Here is a 20,823-nt window from a genome sequence, read left to right on the forward strand (position 1 = left end):
AATTGCACTACCGAAAAAGAATCCTGATAAAAATTCCAACCATTGTAGAGAACAACGAGACTGTTCTATTATAATTAATATTATTTAACTCCGATAGTGAATTTCTGAATTGTCAAAAGTAAACCAATGATTGTTTCTAACCAATGATATTAGACATGAAACAATAATCCATTGTTTGTAAAAAGTCTGGTTTCAGTACCATCAGGACAGAATGGAATGAAGAAGATAATATGACACTAATACAGTTAAAAAATCACTGGAATTACCACCAAACAACTGGAAATGTCAGTAACGATGTTACACTGGAAAATTTCATCATTGCTGGTAAACAGGTTACCGTTTAAGATTTTCCGGACGATGACGACGTACTTAGAATGTTAGTAAGTTTTCAAAACCGGTAGGAGAAGAACAAAATAATGATGAAAATTTGGAATACCAGCAGGAAGAAAACCTACCGACGACGAGGTTTTACAGTCGTTTAAAATAATTAGGCTTGGACTACAGTTCAAGTAGGAAGTACCTTACAGTATTTTTGAGTATTTAAATAAGTATGACAATTTTTTTGAACGTAGTACCTTATTCAGACAGAAAACAACAGAAATTTATTTACTTTTTCAAGTAATACATTAATAATGTATTAAAAATTATATACTGTAAATATTACCTATCAGTATCTATCTAAAACTAAAAATGCATTAGGATTAGTATTTCTTTAATCAATTTAAAAAAGTTAGTATATTAATTTTTTGAGTTGTGAAAAAATATGTGCTAGAAATAAAAGTACAGTGTATTAACCTACAACTTAGTACAACAAGCTTTTAAGTATAGCCTACATACATTCTACGTACGAGAAAAGCCCTTACCTGAGGTACGTACGTTTTATACAGAACGTATTACGTATTAGATTAATATGTAACGCATGACATAAAAAAATACATTTGCATTTTTTTTTCTGTAGAGCTATTAAAAAAAAAATAGTTGTATTTAATTTTAATTCATCATAAAACGGGATAAAATATTTGTAAAAAAAATTAGACTGGGAATTATTGATACATCTATATAACGAAAACCACTATTTAACGAATGTCTTCGGGATTCTCGATTTCGTTATATAGAGGTTTGATTGTATTTCCGTTCGGCTTACTGTAGAAGTAACTACTTATTACTGAAATGTTATAGTGAAGTTAATTTTTATACAAAAGTAGATCTAGCCTTTGGGATTTAACATCATTGTTATTTGTGATTGTGTGATATGTGAAATTTACAGCCGTTTTACTCGAAACCGCTTTTTCTGAACTGATAGAAGTACTCAATACCTACCAAATTATCTGACTGGCATGGTTCTTAGCTAAAAATATTCAAAAATGTCGTCCCCATATTACTGAAAAAAACAAATAATAAAAAGACCAAAAATTTTAGAAAAACAATAGTTTTAAGTAGCTGCAACTCAGGCAAAAATTATTTTTTTTTTAATTTTATTTTGCTTTAGTTTAAGCGCTGATGTTTAGTGGCTACAACATTGAGTTTTAATTTCACTTAATTCTTTCGATAATTATCGCTTCCACCATCGATCTCTCTCTGTCCAACTTCAAAAAAATTTTGAAGTTAGGATATTTAATTAAATTGATACTAATCAAACTAAATAGGTCCTTTTCGGCTCCATAATCAGTCCACTACAAAGGTCCTTGTGCTTCTAATTAAAATTCAATTATATGTATGTTACATGTGAATTCTTAGGTAAGTTTTTACAAGAATTTTATTAGCGATCTGATAGTGTGTGTGTGTGTGTGTGTGTGTGTGTGTGTGTGTGTGTGTGTGTGTGTGTGTGTGTGTGTGTATGATGGGGGGAGGGGTAGAATTTATTTATTAAATTCCAACAAATATGTAAATAAAAATAGGATTTTAGTATTACTATTCGTATTTTTTTAAACATGTATATTACAAATAAACAAAGTGGAACTGGACACGATAAAAATATGAAGGGAGTGTACTGCAAAAGTTTTACAGCAGATCGGAGATTATAAAAACCCTTTGTATGAATCCTTTTGTTGTTTTAGTAGATTTATGACATTTATTTACGCCGATTGTAAATTACTTTCCATTTTTTTTCTTTTATTATTAGTAATTATTTTTGCTAGTGTTATGATTTGCAACGTTCTTTATAAAAAGGGTAGATTTTATAGTAAAACATATTTATTTTTTTAATGTATTTCGAAAGAAGCAGATGTGTTATCTGTTTTGATAACACATTTCCTACCCGTTTGAGTTAGGAAATGTTAAAATAAACTGACAATTATTTTAACAACAAAATTTTTGTACATATTACCGTATTGTATCTTTGAGCTATTTACAATCCTTTTTTGTTAATTTAAGTTGCCTCGCTTGGTTGCATATTTTTACCTATTATTACTATTTCTAGTATTAAAAATAATTGTAAGAATGTTTACTTGATTCATTTAGTAACGCGTTTACTTGTTTTTTTTTACTGACTATATAAGATAGGGTAGGATCAGTACCTCATAAATGATGTATTTAATTCTATCTTGCCTATGAGCCTGGATACCCCCCCCCCCCAACAATTCATATTGAAATTCACATACTTTCAGTCATATCTAAAAAATGTGAGGTTTTATTTCACTCTTTGAAACAGTATTAATCAAAAATCTAAATCTAAATTTGAACAAAAAATCTAAATTTGAACATATCCTTTTTTTTCAAATTTAATGTAAAATTGTATAGCGTAAAAGTGATTCAGGAGGAAAAGGAAATAATTTTGGAACGAATTCTAGAGCTTGAATAAGGAAGAAGTAAATTGAAAATCATGTCCAAAAATGCTTTGATATACAGTTATGGCTAGCGAAAGATTTCGCACAGGTTTCAGTTCTCCCGGTGAAATGAGGTAATACTAAAATTTTTAAGGCGTTAAAAATGAGGTAAACTGGATTATTTCATATGATTTTGATCTATAAAATCAAATAAAACAGGTATTAGAATTGTACTTACCGTAGTTTTCATGATGCCCAACATAAAAAAAGAAAGATTCGGTGATTAAACACACGTTTTTTTAAGTACAATAATTATGTTAAAAGACGAATAAATGTGTAAATTTTATTACAAAAACTTTTGCAAAAAAAAAACAAAATTTAAACAATAATAATGCTTAAGTATTTTATAAAGTAAAAAAAAAAAGCTGACAACAAAGTTGTTATATTTTCTTGGCATTGGTATTACTTATTTATTTATTTATTCTTATAAAGTAGAAAAATAATTAAATATTAAAAAAAAAATTTTAAAATAAAAAGAAAACTATTTCTTTTACTTTTTTCTTCTCCCTATTCTCAAAATTACCTCCAAAAAAATGTTTTGAATTTTCTACGTTTAGCATGTTAAAAATAAAAAAAATCAACTATTTAAACTTTCATTGGCTCTTCCACTCTCAATATTGCCTCCAAAGAATTTTTTTTTGTACACTTCCTCTACTACTATGCTTAAGAAGACTAAAAAAAAAATCGGTTAAAAAATATGCAATAAATAAAATTTTTATTTTTTTTTATTTTTGTGGGGGGAAAATAAAAAAAAACATTTGTAATTTAAATATGTTCGCATGTGCTTAGCTTAATATAAAATGGGGTTACATTTGCAAAATTTTGAGAAAATTCACACTAAAATATTTATTTACCCATCCCCCTGGAGATACTGACTCCAAACTATTACAAACTATGAATTAATCCATATACACGAGTCTTTGTGCCAAATTCCATCAAAATGGGTTTATCCACTCGAAAGTTATTAATCTTCAAACACGCCAATTCGCAGAAATTCGTACATTGGAATGTAAGTATTGCGACTGGGAAAACAATTTGTTTTCTTTTTTGGGGTCCCTGGGTCATGAAACATCGAGAAAAAACCCATATTACATTTTTCGACTGATTACCATACTTCTGTTCTTGCAGTATAAGTTCTAGAGTTATGATGCTGTGAAATTAAAATGGAGATTAATATCCATAATTTAAATTTATTCACACCCAACATAAATTTTATTGTGCGTAAAACCTTTTTTATTACTAATGTAATAAATTACTAAAAATGTAAAAAAAAATTTTTTGTCTTCAGTCATATTTGACTAGTTTGAATCTCTCCAAGATTCCCTATCTAGTGCTAATCGTTTCATTTCGGTATACCCCTCATCCACCATCCCTAACAATTTGTTTTACATATTCCAAACGATGCCTGCCTGCACAATTTTTTCCTTCTATCTATCCCTTCAATATTAATGTGCCTCTTCCAGATTGCCTCCTTAATATATGGCCTATAATTCTGTCTCTTCTTTTAACCTCATTTTTCCAAATGATTCTTTCTTCATCGATTTTCCGCATTTGTCACTTTAACCACCCATCTGATTTTTAACATTCTCCTATAGCACCACATTTCAAAAACTTCTAATCTTCTCTTCTCAGGTACTATGATCCGTCAAGTTTCACTTCCATATAAAGCTACGCTCCAAATATATACTTTCAAAAATGTTTTCCTGGAGTTTAAATTAATTTTTGATATAAAAAAATTATATTTCTGACTGAAGGCTCGTTTCGCCTGTGCTATTCGGAATTTTATATCGTTCCTGTTTCGTCCATCTTTAGTAATTCTACTTCCCAAATAACAAAATTCTTCTACCTCCATAATTTTTACTCTTCCTATTTTTACATTCAGTGGTCCATCTTCGTTATTTCCACCACATTTTATTACTTTCTTTTTGTTCTTGTTTATTTTCATGCGGTAGTTCTTACGTAGGACTTCATCCATGCCGTTCATTGTTCCTTCTAAATCTTTTCTACACCCAGTTAGAATTACTATATCATCAGGAAATCGTAGTATCTTTATCTTTTCTCCTTGTACTGTTACTTCGGATTTAATTGTTATTTAACATCATTAACTGCTAGTTCTGTGTAAAGATTAATATATGTAAAAAAATATTTTTGTATAAAATAGGTAAATTTTACACATATATATAATTTCATAAACCTTATCAAATTGATTAGCCTTTGGTTTGATAAAACTTATCAAGCATACCAGAAATTACAATGTGTACTTCAAGCTTATTTTATCTGTTGTTCCGAATAGTTAGGACAATGATATTACGTTCACCTGCAATTAACAATTAATAAGTCTTTCTTAATTATTCAGTATAAATACTAAAATGCGTTTAGTTTTCTGTTGCCATTTTTAAGTATAAAAATTTTTATACAGATCTTTAATGTTTTATAAATTAACAAATTATTGTAAACTCAGGTAATAATCTGTTTGAAATTTAAAATTTTACTTAAAAACATTAAATAAATATTAGTAGAATTTTATTATTATTTTTTATTTTTAATTTGTACCGAACATTTCGTTATGTATAAACATACAGGAGTTCTAGCAGGTTTTGGTTGAACTTAAAAGACTGATTCATGATAACAGAATAAACAAAAAAAAGGTCATGTTCAAAAGAAGGAGAAGAAGGAAGAAGTTTCCTTGCCGGCCCAGTGTGGGATCTCATGGCGAATGCCGACATCCCAGCTGGAGCAGCTGGCCTGGCCGGCCAGGCACGAAGGCCGCTAGCGCAAGTAAACTTAGCGGTGAAGATGGAGAAGAACAGCACCGCTCGGGAAGAACCGCCTCGCGTTGGTGGAACCCGACACTTTAGGGCTCTGGGGATCATCACTATAATGAACGCAATATTGGGGACCCAACTGCCTTTGAGGGGAAGCTCGGTATGATTTCATTGTCCGAGCTGCAACTCTTCGACTGCCACCCCTCGCCCAGAGTTGGCTTCGACAGAGACTAGCTGCCGAACCAATGCTAGGAAAGTATAAGTACAAGTTTTCATCTTTTGTTTCTTGTATCAGGTTGCCTATCATTTTTAGGTTATATTCCCAACGATTTTATTGGTTTTATTTAACGTCAAATCTCGGATTTAGTTTTAAATATTAAAAACAAAACTTTAACTTTATTATAAAAAAATATAAAGTTCACCTTTTTATAAAATATATAACTATACAGACATTTAATTATTCCCTGTCTGTCCTTAAGAATTTTTACTTGTACGACGTTAACAAAGTATTGTGATGGCGAAAAATTTCAGTTTTCAGATTTCAGTGGTCATCCCTGAATTTTTATCATCCCTGAATCCATTTTGACTAGTTTTGGCGTGATGTCCGTACGTATGTTTGTATGCATCTCGCATAAGACAAAAACAATTAGCCGTAGGATGTTGAAATTTTCGATTTAGGGCTGTTGTAATATCTAATTGTGCACCTTCTGTTTTGATTGCAATCGACTGAACCAAAAGTGTCCAAAAAGCTTAAAATCCAAAAGAGAAAGATTTTAAACTTTTATTTAACTGCAGTAAGAAGCTCTCATTGAGAGCTTTTCAACGATATATCATAAATTGTACTTATTTTCATTGGTTCCAGAGTTATAGCCAAATGAAGTTTTAATTAATGAAATATTTAGATCTTACAAGGTGAAAGTACATTGGTTCGAATCCGACTTAATCTCCTTTTTAATTTTTTTAATAATTCAATAATAACAATTAAAAAAATATCAGAAGTTATTAATGAAATAAAATTCTATTTTTTTTAATGTAATTTAATAGGCGTACAAGGAGGTAGTCATGCGGCGTCAACATTAGATTTTTTATAAATTTAATAGATTCGATTTCTTTATTATTCTTTCTTGTAAATTTTAATTATTTTAAAATAAAGCCTAATGTATGACAAATTATATTTTCGTTTTATAAAAAAATTTTATAAGTTATTTTTTATCATAACTGATCTTAAAAATGTGAAATAAATAAAACCCCGAAGGTGTAATTTTTTTACCAGCAAAAATTCTTTGGTAAATTATGTGATTTATTTATTTTTCAACGGCACAGATGTGGTTTTTAATTCGGTAAGCCAAAAGATAAATGTTTTTTTTTTTTTTTAAATTGAGTCACATTTAATTTTATTAACCGGTGTATGTCGGTGATGGTTATGCAGTTAAGCGACCACCTACTAAATAGCCCTTGGTATCGATCATTAAATTACCTATACACATAATTGTTATCAAGAACATTTCATGCAGAACGTCCCCAACTGCAACCAAATTAAACTTCATTCACACAGTTTATTATTTGCGTACATGTAACGGCATTTATTTAATCTTTTGATACTTTGAACAATTTCAGAACAGAACCGTTGGTTTTATACACGGTTAAAATATGTCAATTAAGTTAGAAATCAATCCATATTTTACTGTGGTTATCGTTATACATCCTAAATGACAGGCATTATTTTTTTTTTTTAATTACATAACACATTCATTGTAGAAAAAAATGTTTTGTTAGAACTGACAGATTCACTGTATATGTAATTTCCAGACCAATTAGTGCTTAAATGATTATTTTTAGTACAAGAGTTGAATACGTTGAAATTCAAATAATTCAACGACAGAAAAATGAATGAAATGTGTTAAACCAGTCAACAAAAAAACAATAAAGAATTTTAATGTAAAAATATTTACAATTTTTGTGATTTAATAAGTTTAAAAAAAAAAAGATAGTTTCTTAATTCAACCCGTATATATGTATTATCCTACCCTACTAAAGGGCATTTATATATGTGTCTGACTGTGTGTGCATCTCCCCTAACTGAGAACATGCTTACATGATTGAAAATACTACCCGTCAAAAAATATATGATCCTTTGTTGTTAAATGTTTTAAGCACTAAGTAAGAAGAAGAGGAATTCCAACAAATAATAGCAAAAGAAAGTACATACTTACATTATTGAACGGACTGCTCGTCAAAAAATAAGATTTTCTTAAATGTTTATAAACAATAAATTACAACAGTAATAATAATTATAAAATAAATTAATAAATTTTACTGTATAATAATTTTTCGTAATTCATCCGTTCAGTATAGTAGAAGATCTTAATACATAATTATTTTCAGTAAAAACAAATCAATACTGAAAATACTATCGATTATTCATTTAGAATCCATTGATATTTTATCGGAAGGTTAGTTTTCTATTACGATAATTTCTTTCGTGAATTGAATATAATACATAAATAATAAAGTGATTAATTTAATTTATATTTAAGCTTCCAGCTCTTACAGTGAGAGATTTACATACGGATCTTAATGAAAATGTTGAGAGTCTAAATTTGGATGAAGTGGAACAGTGACATTTGTTTATTGAAGTGAAGAGTTTAAAAGTGGAAGCAGATATTTTGTTTTGAAATTATTGTGGTTTTAAAAAACGCGATGTTGGTAACCCACCCTAAAACTTATTTCCTAATGAAGAAGGGTACTTAACTAAATGATGATGAAATCTTTATTCGCTTTTTCATGATCAGTTTTTATCATTAACAAAAAAAAAAAAAAAAACATTTTTACACAAGAGGTAACAAAGTTTGGATACCTAATAATAGCATTCCGAGACGCTACTCACCATGTCAACCCGCTCGGAGAGGCCTACCTGCGGAGGTGTGCCGTAGGCACGTCCTGCAGCTAGTATATATGTATATATATATATATATATATATATATATGTATAACACTTTTTTAAATTTATAAATATAATATTTTTCAAGTATACTCATTTTTTTAATTGTATCTTGCATAAAACAATTAGGCGTAGAATGTTGAAATTTTGGGTCAATTTTAAATGGCCTACAAAGTCACAGCTTTGTGGAGATACAACTTCAAAATTCTCATCAAATAAAGCACTCGATTTTCATGAATGAAAATCTTTTTTTCATATATATATATATATATATTTTTTTTTTGTTCGGGCATAACTTTTCACCAAGTGGTGCAATTTGGAAAACTTCTCTTTTTTAACAGTAAGGATGATTCTAATGTTTAAAAAAAAAAAAAAAAAAAAAAAAATGGGCGAAAGCTCCGATATAGGCAGTAGAATTTATTTATTACTTATCGTAAACTGTACGTTCTGCGTGGAATATTTGCCTTAGATTACTTGATACTTGACGCATTCTTTGTAAACGAGTATTTTTTTCGTTTAAAAAATTTTTTAGGTTCCCGTATTCTTAATACAGTCAATCGATGTGAACGTTCTTCAGAGGTGGAGAACATTACAAATACTTTTATAAATCGACGAAAAATGGTGTGATCTTTGTTCTCGAATATCATCTGAAAAACACTAGCGAGTAAAATCTTCTCAATGTATTGTACTGAGTGCATATTTTTTCAGTGCGTTTCATGTATTCCCGCATTTTCACAGCCTTTGCTAGCTAATTGCATTATTAGACTTTGACACCGAATTTTAATAGGGAAGGATGTCGTGACCCTACTCTTGAAGTAGTTTTTTTTTTGTTTGAAGGAAATGGTTTTTTCCTCTTACGAGCAATATTATATAATCCCGCTCATTTTCCGCTTGGAATAAGTTACAAAAGCAATAAAAAAAAAAAAAAATAGAATATTATCTTTTTTAAACTGAACCGATAAAAAAAAAATAACTATTACTGTGAAAATGAAAAAAAATTCCATTAAGTCTTCAATATAATGTTTGAAACTTATTTTTTTAAGTCGACGCTAATTTCAAGAGAATTAGCCTGAAGCTTTAATTCAAATATATTACGAAATTTGTTTCTCTTGCACTTGTAATTCATTTGAAAGTTGGAAATGATTTCAAAAAATAACGATCAAAGTTTGTATTGAGGGCATGTTGAAAAAAATGTTTTTTTTTCCTTTTCAGTACAATATTAAAAAAAAAATATATATTTTTTTTGGAGTTGATTCAATTTTTTTTAAATTCTTTAAATATTTTTATTCTTTAATCTGGATTCTTCTTAATTAAACTTTATTACATATATTTATTACAGCTAATAAATTTTGATGCCCCTCAAATAGCCTTTGAAGTTTATAATTTATAGCCTTTTAAGTTTATAAGTTGTTTTTAATATTCATTCCAAACCTACAACAAATGATACATAAAATAAAGTTACTTTTACGGTGGTATAGCTTTTCTTTTAACAGTTAAATTGCAATATTACCATAAAAAAATAAAGAGAACAATTTATATATATATATATATATATATATATATATATATATATATATATATATATATAAATAGCATACCACATATATTTGCCAGTATACGTAATAAATAAATAATTTGTGATTTAAACTAATGTTAAATAGTTTGATTGGTATCTTGATAGGTCATTCTGACTATCATTAGAAAACAAGATGTTTTGTTCTATTTTATTATGTAATAAAAATTTTCTTATCTGGTTTACAAAATTTTCTTTGCTCGATATATAGCTCAAAGTTATAAGATCAAAAAAAATCAGTTGATCTTCACAATCGTGGAAAATGTTAGCAAGCCTACTTTGAATAAGAAAATTAAGTTTTATGTTGTTAATTATAGAAAAATTAGGAAAATTCTCGATAAAAGAAACTCACTGCTGACTGACTCAAAGAGATTAAACGTGCTGTTAAAAATTTTGATATTAATACGTCATTCAAATATTTTGCTTATAACATGCGTGGGAGAAGCTGCTCAATTGTATATGCAAAATAAAAGACACCCTAATATTGATAAAAGCATGTTATTAATAAATATTTAATAACAAAACATGTTACACGTTTCCTGAAATGTTATAGATAAATTTTATAGATATTTGATTATTGAAATGTTCAAAAAAATTCTACGCGTTTATGTTAAAATAAATTTTTTATAATAATTTGTGTAATGCAATTCATAAATAAAACTTTCAAGTTGTAAATATATTTCATTAATCAATTTTAGAGCCAGAATAAAGTGGTATTTCTATGTAAAAAAATAATAAGGTACTCTTTTTAACATTTTAGACGAAACTAAAATTTACTTCAATTTATTCGAATTCTAAAAACGTATTTTTTTTAAATTCTCTCTCTCTTTCACTCACACACACACACACACTCTCTCTCTCTCTCTCTCTCTCCCTCCCTCTCTCTCACTCTATCTCTCTCTCTCTCTCTCTCTCTCTCGCTCTCTCTCTCTCTCTCTGTTTATACATATATATTTTTTACACACACACACACACATATATATATATATATATATATATATATAGAGAGTAATTATTACCTTGTTTTATTTCAATTTGAACAGCTGTTTAACAATATATCACTTATTTATAATCATTTTTACCAGTTATTTTGTGATTAATAAAAAATTTGGTTTATTTAACATTTTTAATTTTATTTGGAAACCGCCATTTTGTTTCTATAAATTCTAGAAGGTTGAAATTTTCACAGAACATTTTTCCAATCTTTGTTAAAAGGTCTTAAAGTCTCAATAGATTCGGTGTGGGAATGGGCAAATGTTACTAAATCAAAATTTTATACATGCAGATAAAAATTTCGTTTCAGGTTAGGAATATTTCATTAATTTTATTTTTCTACGTTCAAATTTTGAACAGTTATTTAAGAGGTACTATAGACAACTTTTGAAACTAGTTATGAAAAATTAATGACTATTTGACTATGGTTGTTGTAGTGTAAAGTTTATTACGACAAAATTTATTTCTTCCAATTCCTTATAAAATTACGAATCAATTAAAATGTCCGAAAAGATAAAAAAATCATCTACCAAGGCGTGAAGGTCATTTGAATCATGCTATACCAATTTTGAACGGAGTATTTTTTTTTTTTTTTTTCTTTACTCACGGATATATTTTCAAAGACATAGTTGAAAAGCATTGACGTCATCTTGTCTTACATCTGTTTTAATGAGGAAAGAGCTAGAAATTTTGTAATAATTTAACTTTAAATATTATATTTTTTATTATTTCTCTTTTTAATACCCTCACCGAATTCTTTTAGGACTTCAAAAAGTGATTGTCGATTTTATAGAATCGTATGGTTTTTTTTTTTTAAAGTACGAGTAATAAAAGATATCTACGTAATTATAAGGTTTGGCAGCTAAGAAGTTTAACAAAATTAATTTGTTTCGTACAAGATAACCAAAAAAACACTTTCTAAATCCATCTTGATACTTTCTAAATCCATCTTGATATTCTCCTAATTTTTATTTTTGGGTTCGATTCCATTCTAGGTGGTGTAGATATTTTGTATGAAACAGGTTACCTGGATATTCCAAAGTAGAATTTTACATCTGATTTGTTTTTTTTATTTTCTTTGATAGAGAGAGAGGGTGAATCAAAGTCTCCATTCATCTAGGACTTTTTAAATTTCCCATAATTTTTCGACTAATTTTTCAAAGCATTTTTTAAAAATCAGCCATAATAGAATAATTTTTTCCAAATGTCTTATTATTCATAAGTTTTTAATTTTTTTTTTTATTTCATCTCTTTACTACTACTATATGGTAGAATTATGCTGTTTATAACTGAAATAGGAAGAATGTGGTAAATTTTTTTTTTAATTTTCTTTTATCCTTTTTTATAAGACTGTATTTTAATAATTTCTGAAAGAATATTTTAATTTAGTTAATTTTTTTCGTTTTCTTAAAAACTGTTACGAACAATTTTCTGTATAAAACATATTTATTTATAAATCGAATTTTTCCATTTAATTGTACTTTATTCATTTTAATTGCCATTAAAGGAAGCGAAATTAATGAGTGTAGAAAGTAGAAACTATTATACAGGAAGCTTTACGAAGGAGTTATTATCTTTCTTTATTATACAATCATTAACATGTATTTCAAACCGTATTACATTTACTAATGGAACAAATAGTACGCGAAACTTTCTTCAGTGTTATAAAAGTTTATACTTTCGTAACAGTTGTTTCATATTAGCGTACTTCACGTTCAATATTTACCGTTAATGTTTCTACTCTTCTACTCTAGGTACAATACTTGAATAGAAATTAGAATTAAACTACAAAGCATATTTATTTTATTATAAAATTACTTTTGACATACACACTGTAAAATTATTCTGTTGTTTTCTTAGATTTTAATTTAAATTTAAAAGCTTTGTATGATGTAAAATATAGGAAATAATTTTGCATTACAGTGATATATATGTAGATTAAAGTGAGATTGTGTTGACTTTGCGAATGAAACAGCATTACTTTTGTGTATTTTTCTACTGTCTGTTTGTCTGCATAGATACAGACATAGTAAATATACGTACACACACATCTGCGTAGAAGATTTGGAATATAAGAAAATACTTTTAGAATATTATTTCTATGGTGGTTTTGTTTGATAGAAATATAATAAATAAAAAGAGATGGAAACTTTAAACCGATAAGTTCCAGATGCACTTTATTTCTTTACTTCTTTTTTTTTATTTTTTACTTTTTTTTGTAATTTCTAGAAGGCGATGATTTGTAAAGCTCATTCCATTTATGATTATAAAAAAGTAAATAACCGTTGCAATCGGTTGTCCTGGCTTTAGGTCCTTGAGATTAGCACATGTGCTTAGTGCGACGCACTCACTATGTATTATTAAATTAAATATAAAATATCAGTTTTATTAATAAAACTAGCTGGTCGGTGAACAGTAAAGCTACTTCATCTTCTTCTAATTTACCAAACTAAGGTCTACTGTAAAATGAAATTTAATTAATAAAATGAAGATTAAAATAGAATACAAAACGAAGGTACCAGTTGCCAGTGATTTTTGAAGCTTTGGCGAATTAAAAATAATTTTAGTAATTAACAACATTGTAAGAAAAATTTCCGTTGGATATCACTGACAGGTTACTGCTGAGAGAAATCTACTTCTATATCAGGATATAACATATATATATTTTTGTATTTTCAGATATTTCTTATAAATATGTTACCCGAACGGAACGCAAGAATGGCGGGAATTTCAATATTTCTCCCTACAAATCGCAGGGTCTAGATAATGTCCCTTGCTGTTGTATCTTTCTATTATCGGGCGGGTTTCATCGGTTATTTAGTGGCGTTTATAAATTTTAAGTTTCATTTATGGACGGATTTGGTAATTTTCGTTCCTATCCGTATGGACCGGCGTAAAATTTATTTACTGGGTCTGACCGTGGGAGACTAAGCATTTGAGTCTAGTACTCCCGGCGTGATTCTTCTTCAGTCCATCCGCTGAAGTCCTTTCTGTACTAGCACTTTATAGGTTAGCAGGAATACTCCTACCGGGGCCCTAGTTATTTGAAGGGAGGAATGTGCCCCCTTCTCCAGAGGGAGCCGCATCGTAGCGAAGAGTGACGTTTCTGACGAACCACGGTGCTCCAAATATCGTCCGCAACGCTATGTTTTGGACGGCTTCTAATTTTATTTTGAAGCGTGGAGTTCAACAAAGCTCTCCACGCTGGGTAAGCATATGTTAGAATCAGTAGGACGTATAGCCGAAAAATGAGCAGTTTGTTCGCCAGTGGATATGGGCTGGCACTGTTCAGTACTGGGTATACTGAGGCCCTGACGGCCTTTGCCCTTTGGGTCACATATTTACCATTTTCTACTAAGGTAAGCCGTTTACCCAGGACTACTCATGGTACTTAACTGTTTTCCCAAAGAGGATTTTCTCTCCTGACATACAAGACGTGCTCCAGCTGCCTGGCTGGAGCACGTCTTGTATGTGAACATCACGGCCACCGATTTTTCACCCTTGACCTTGATTTCCCACATATCGTGCCACGGCTCTACTAGATACAATGGCTTTGGAGTTTCTTGATCGCGTAATATTCATGATTACAGTTCTGGATTTATAATAATATACAATAATATCCCGTGTCGTCTGCGTATAGAGCTGTTTTAACTCCTTCCGACAGCTGCATATCGTTGGCGAAGGCCGGGTAAAAGAAAGCACTGCTCCTTGGGGGACTCCAGCGGCTATGTCTCTGGTGGAGAAGATTGTTCCACCTACGCGTAAAACAAATTATCAGTCTAGTAAATTAGACCGTATAATCTGACATTGATATTGACATTGACATACGACAGGGAATCGTAGTATGCGGGAGTTTATTTAGCAAGCCGCTATGCCAAACTTTGTCAAAGGCTTTAGCCACATCTAGAAAAACGGTTGCAGAAGTTACCCGATGGATAAACGATAAAAAATACGTATATCGTAAACTAAAGTAAGCTTATATGGTAAGTAAAAATGAGACGATGCAGTAGGAAAATCTTAAAGTAATTTATCTAAGATCATGTCGTAAAGATATTGACTGAAAATTTTGGGTGACGTCAGAAGTAGGTCGCATGAGAAGGAAGGATCACGTGTGGATAACACGGCGAAGAAATTTTCCTACATTACACCTCTCCAAGCTCTTGTTCAAGAAATATACCATCTGCCAATTTGAAACGGAATAAAGGAATATTTCAAAACAAAACGTTACACCTTAAAATAAGGAACCTGAGTTTATAATTTCTGGAAAATGTTTTTCTTTTTTTTTTCAACAACGGCTATAAATACAATCGGCTCCCCAAGTAGAGCTATAAATAAGTATCCTGACAAAAACATGTGATTACTCCCAAAATAAGTAATTCACAAAAGTAGTTACAACTAATCTTAAAGTTCAATATTGAATTTCAAGTTCAGCCTTAAGTCTTAAAAATATTTAACTCAACTTCAGTCCATAGAAACCAAACATTAATAATAAAGAATAAAAATAAATTAAAAAAAAAAACAAGGAAAAAAATACTAATAGATTTGCCGTTGTCAAATTACGCAGTGGTCCCTAAGTCGAGTACATGGAGACGTTAAAATCGTCGGACGTCCCTGCTTTATCGAGCAGATTAACTGCAAAGTGGTTGACGTGATTTTCAACTCTTTGCTGGTATTTAACATTGCACTACCGTGAAACCTCACGAACCGACGGAAGCTCTAAACTCTATATAACCCTATCTCTATAACTGTATATAACTCTAGTTCTGTATAACCGTGCATTTCATTATTCATGATATTTTTTGGCAAACACATGATACAAGAAGGAATTTGCTTCGTTTGTCCTTGTAAATTAACAAAACGTAAATTATTAAATTGTGTATTAATATATTGGTTCTTTTTATATTTTTATCGTTGTAGGCGGCTGGTCGTACTGGGAGATAGACGAAACATACTTAAGTCTACTACCAGAAATGGATTTATTGTCCCAACTTTGCACAGAAATAGTTTATTATCATCAGTTCCAAACGTCAATTAAAATAGTTTATAAATAAATAATTTTATGCTGCTCGGCATGAAATAATATATATATAGTTATCTGGTCTTTAACAAGGTGTTTATATAGAGTTCATATATATATATTCATAGTTCTTATTAGTAGAGACCGGATTATATATATTTGCATATTAAGCCCATTTCCTCCGGTTACTGCATATTTTCCTTAAAATCTAGTGATGATGCAAATTTTTGCTATATTTACTATATTTTTCAGTAAGGTACTTTGTTAATAAATGAAACCTTACATTGCAGTTGGCCAAACCTATTAGCTGCACAGCTCTTAGAGCGCACTTAACAGCCGCGGAACAGTACCTGATTGTTTACGTTTACAAAAGTAACAAAATGTTAAATAATTGTTATTTATCGAATTTATCGATATGTTATTAAGTAATTACTAATTGTATGCTGATTTTGAAATGAAAAAAAAACTAAAAATTACTATTTTTTTATTTAAAGTTGCAAATTTTGACACTTTTCATGCATATTTCAAGCTTATGTTGCATATAATCCGGTCTCTACTCATTAGGAATGAGCAGGTGCGCTACTTCATGAATATAAAAATGATCTGCCCAGCATTTGTGACTGGATGGATCAAAGTAAACTGCAGTAAAACCTTGAAGATAGTAGTACTTCAAAATTCACAATCGCAAAACAATAAAACCATAAGAAAATATTAATAACATGAACATATTAAATTAAATATGTAAAGAAAATAAATAAGTAATATTTCTAGAAAATAAATATGTTATTTAAGAGGAACTAATAAAAATGATTTGAATACATTATCGTACATGTTAAACAGAGAAAATTCGGTTTATTTAAAAATATTTTACTATCCGCAGAGTAATTTTGTTTCATTTTAAACAAACCTTTTAATTTTAAAAACATTAATTGGAATTCTTTCAAATCGTTCCTTGATTTATTACAAAAACTTCAGTAATAATAAGTAACAATAAGATTGTTTTCTTGTACGCTGGACGAAGTGTTTTATTGAGTTAAAGGAAATCAGTTTTGTTACTTATTCTGATAGACTATCTCTTTTTCTCCGTTTAGCCTCCGGAAACACCGTAAGATATTACTTCAGAGGATGAATTAGGATGACATATATAAATGTAAATGAAGTGTAGTCTTGTACAGTCTCAGGTCGACCATTCCTGCGATGTGTAGTTAATTGAAACCCAACACCAAAAAACACCGATATCCACGATCTAGTATTCAAATTCATATAAATGTCCTTTAATAAGTCCTTTACTACGATTTGAACCTTAGAACTCTGGACTTCAAAATCAGCTGATTTGCGATGACGAGTTAATCATTAGACCAGCCAGGTGGACCTAGTCTGATAGAGCTGGATATTTATGAATATATTTTAAGAAGTTAGCACTATTTTACATTTTCTTTTTTTTTAGCAATTGCTAATTATTTCTTAATATTGCTAAAAATTTAGCATATACATTAATAATATTAAAGAGTTGCAAAATGCGTATGTAATAAAAAATAAAAGATTATTATACTTATTTTTTATAAAAAATAATATTTATGGTGGCGAAAACAATGAGATCTCAGCTATTTTGGTAACTTAAAAACGTTTTCCAATGTTCTGAGTAGTACTATACCGTATAATTGTACAGTAAATGGTTTATATTCTGATTAAATCGGCTGGTTTTGTTGTAAATTTTTCTATTTAATAAGGATTTTTTTTTTATTTTTAATTCTATAAACATTTTTAAGTAGATTAAATTAATATACATTCAGGATTATAATATTGAAAAATAGTTTCGTTATGTATATGATGTAAGTATACATAAGTATTTTTTATGTTTATTCTTCTATGAAAATTTACTAGAAAACAAAAACAAAGTATGAATGAACTACACCAAGATATTAGAGGTAAGGAGTTCATGATAATGTTTTGTTATATTTTATATTTTCTTTCCTTTTTTTATAGTAAACTATTCATAAAAACAAAGAAAAAAAAGATAATGATTTCAACCACCTTTCTCCTTTTGTTATACTCAGGGAGTCACGAAAGATCAAGAAACGCAAAAGAAGGGAGAAAGTTTTGTGTGCGTGTATTGACGACGTCTGTTTGGGTTAATAAACTCATGATTGGCTGTACAAAAAAATATTCAAATTTAATTTTTTTTTTTCTATATATGAAGAATTGATTATGTTAAAGTTTGGAACCTGAGAATAAAAGGGGAAATAAAATAAAGGAGAGTTAGAAGTCATATGCCGGAAAATGCATCAAATTTCAAGGAGAATTAAATCCTTTTTTTTAATTACGTTGTTGTTTTCTGGAAGTTTAATTTTATTTATTTCTTTTTATCTCAAATTATATTAACAGTCGGTTTGTTAAATAGAATTCATAATTAAATTTCCTTACGTAATTATTTAAATACATTCTAAAAACACATTAATAGTAAACCAAAGATAACATATGCAGTGATGAAGTCTAGATAACTAGATACTAGAATTCATAAAAAGTCCAGTAGTTTTAATGAAATCAAAGGTAAATGAAATAAAAAAAATCACACCAGAAACATAAAAAATCATAAACATAAATACTTAGATGACGCGCACCTCAAGAATAGAAACCTCGTCTCGAGTATCACTATTAAGTTCATAAATTTTTAATACATGTAGCCGCTTTAATCCCTTAAAATCTTCGCCATTGCCCAAGAGATTCACAACTAGATGGTCGTAAGGTTTTATCTTATACTTGATTGCTGATCGATTAATCTCTTCCCGAACATACGGCAATCCTAAGAACTCATCAATTTCGGTTTCCGAACGAACCATGGCGCCTACGTTGTACATCTCACAAATTTATTCCGGAAGTGTTGAATAGTCTCTATATTGTTGGTACTTGCCATACCCGAGAGTTGAATTCCATGTGTCCAAAACGGCATTAGGTTCGCTTTGTACAATAGTAACTTGTTAGATGCGTATAATTCCGATCTCTGCCTGTTAACCGTTATGATCCTTAAATTTGATGTCTAGCTGCCTTTTTCTTTAATATGAAACTTCCACGTTAGACAACTACCTAGACGAAATACTTAAATACCGTGCATTCACAGCTCGCGGGATGTAACTCTCATCTATATGGATGCACTCCTCATTGAATATGTCATAGGAGTTGACTGTTTGATTTACCTGTATTTTCCACTTCCTCAATCACCCGGTTAGAAGGTCCAATTCCGATTCCAATTCTGAGACTATTTTTTCTGTTTAGATTCCAGGAATCACCGCCAGGTATTATTTCAGAAGATGAATAAGGATGATATGTATGAGTGTTAGTGAAGTGTATTATTGTACAATCTCAGGTCGACCATATCTTAGATGCGAGGTTAATTGAAACTCAACCACCAAAGAAAATCGTTATCCACGATTTAGTATTCAAATCCGTATAAAAGTAACGGCCTTTACTATGATTTAAACGATAGAACTCTTGACTTCGAAATCAGCTGATTTGCGAAGACGCGATCACAACTAGACCAACCCGGTGGGTAAGCTGAGACTTGAGTTGGATCATTACCTACAGCGATGATTGCCGTGTCATCGGAAAATGATGCAGTAGAGTGGTATTGTCGGTAACCGAAATCTCCGAAAATTTTTATTTTGGGTTGTTACTAAAAACAATAACGAAAAATAAAAAACGCAAACCGGTTTTCTTTATACAATACAAATTATTGTTGTACATAAATTGCGTAGAATAAGTATTTCAGTACTAGTTAATTACTCTGATGAAATAAAAATACAAGTTTTACTATCTAATTTGGATAGGAGCCAGAACTTAGAGAATTTATCATCCTAAAACTGAAGATATAATATCTTTTAGGTAGACTCTGTATAATCTATATGTGCGTGAGTGTACGAGTTTACGAATTCGCCTGCGTCTGTACAGGTAGTATTAACACGAATGACGTGATATTTCAATGAATATTGATAATACATAATAGATTAGTGATTAGTTGTCTGCCTGCTTAACATTGACATGGGTGACTAGTTACAGAGATTGTTCATACTGTGTTCAATAATTGACTGTTTATAATTTAACATAGAACCTATTATGTATTATTACATATATATATGTGGTGGGCACGCGCGCACTTATGTAAGGGTTTATGACTTACGACTATATCTAATTATACAATTGTACATTACTATTGTATATATTAGCAAATATTATATATTTAATAAGTAAACTACTATTATACTATTTAGGCAACTTCGTATAAAATGGTTAAATATGAAAAAAAAAAAACAATTTTTTGACGATGTTAATGAACTATCCTGATGTTTACATAACGCTTAAAATTTAATCCTTCTCCAGTGATAAAATAGTAAAAGAATTAGGAGGGTCAACAAAGGAGTGTTTGTATAGGCTTATCAAACGTGCTATGAAGAGGGAACAATACCGCCGCTAGATTTTATAAATAGCAAAATTGTAATAATTCCTATGAAGGGAAATGCAATAGATTGCACCAATTACAGAACCATCTCTTTGTTATCCCACACTAAACGTTGTTAAAAGTCGAATAAAAAGGATGAGGCAAATTTGAGACGGAACCACTTCGGCTTCAAATCTGGGAAGGGAAATATAGAGACGATACTAGCGCTGAGAGTGTTATTAGAGAGAAGAATTGGGGTTAATAAGAAGACCTTTTT

The 20,823-nt window shown here is 29.7% G+C and overlaps 1 protein-coding gene across 1 annotated transcript in view; it reads right to left on the minus strand.

Moving 5' to 3' along the window:
* Window positions 1-20,823, minus strand: part of LOC142330199 (alkaline phosphatase-like) — an 887,512-nt gene that overhangs the window by 249,307 nt on the left and 617,382 nt on the right. The gene's annotated exons all lie outside the window — the stretch shown is intronic.

This window comes from Lycorma delicatula, chromosome 9 (genome assembly GCF_047948215.1).
Source record: "Lycorma delicatula isolate Av1 chromosome 9, ASM4794821v1, whole genome shotgun sequence".
In the NCBI taxonomy this organism is placed as follows: Eukaryota; Metazoa; Arthropoda; class Insecta; order Hemiptera; family Fulgoridae; genus Lycorma; species Lycorma delicatula.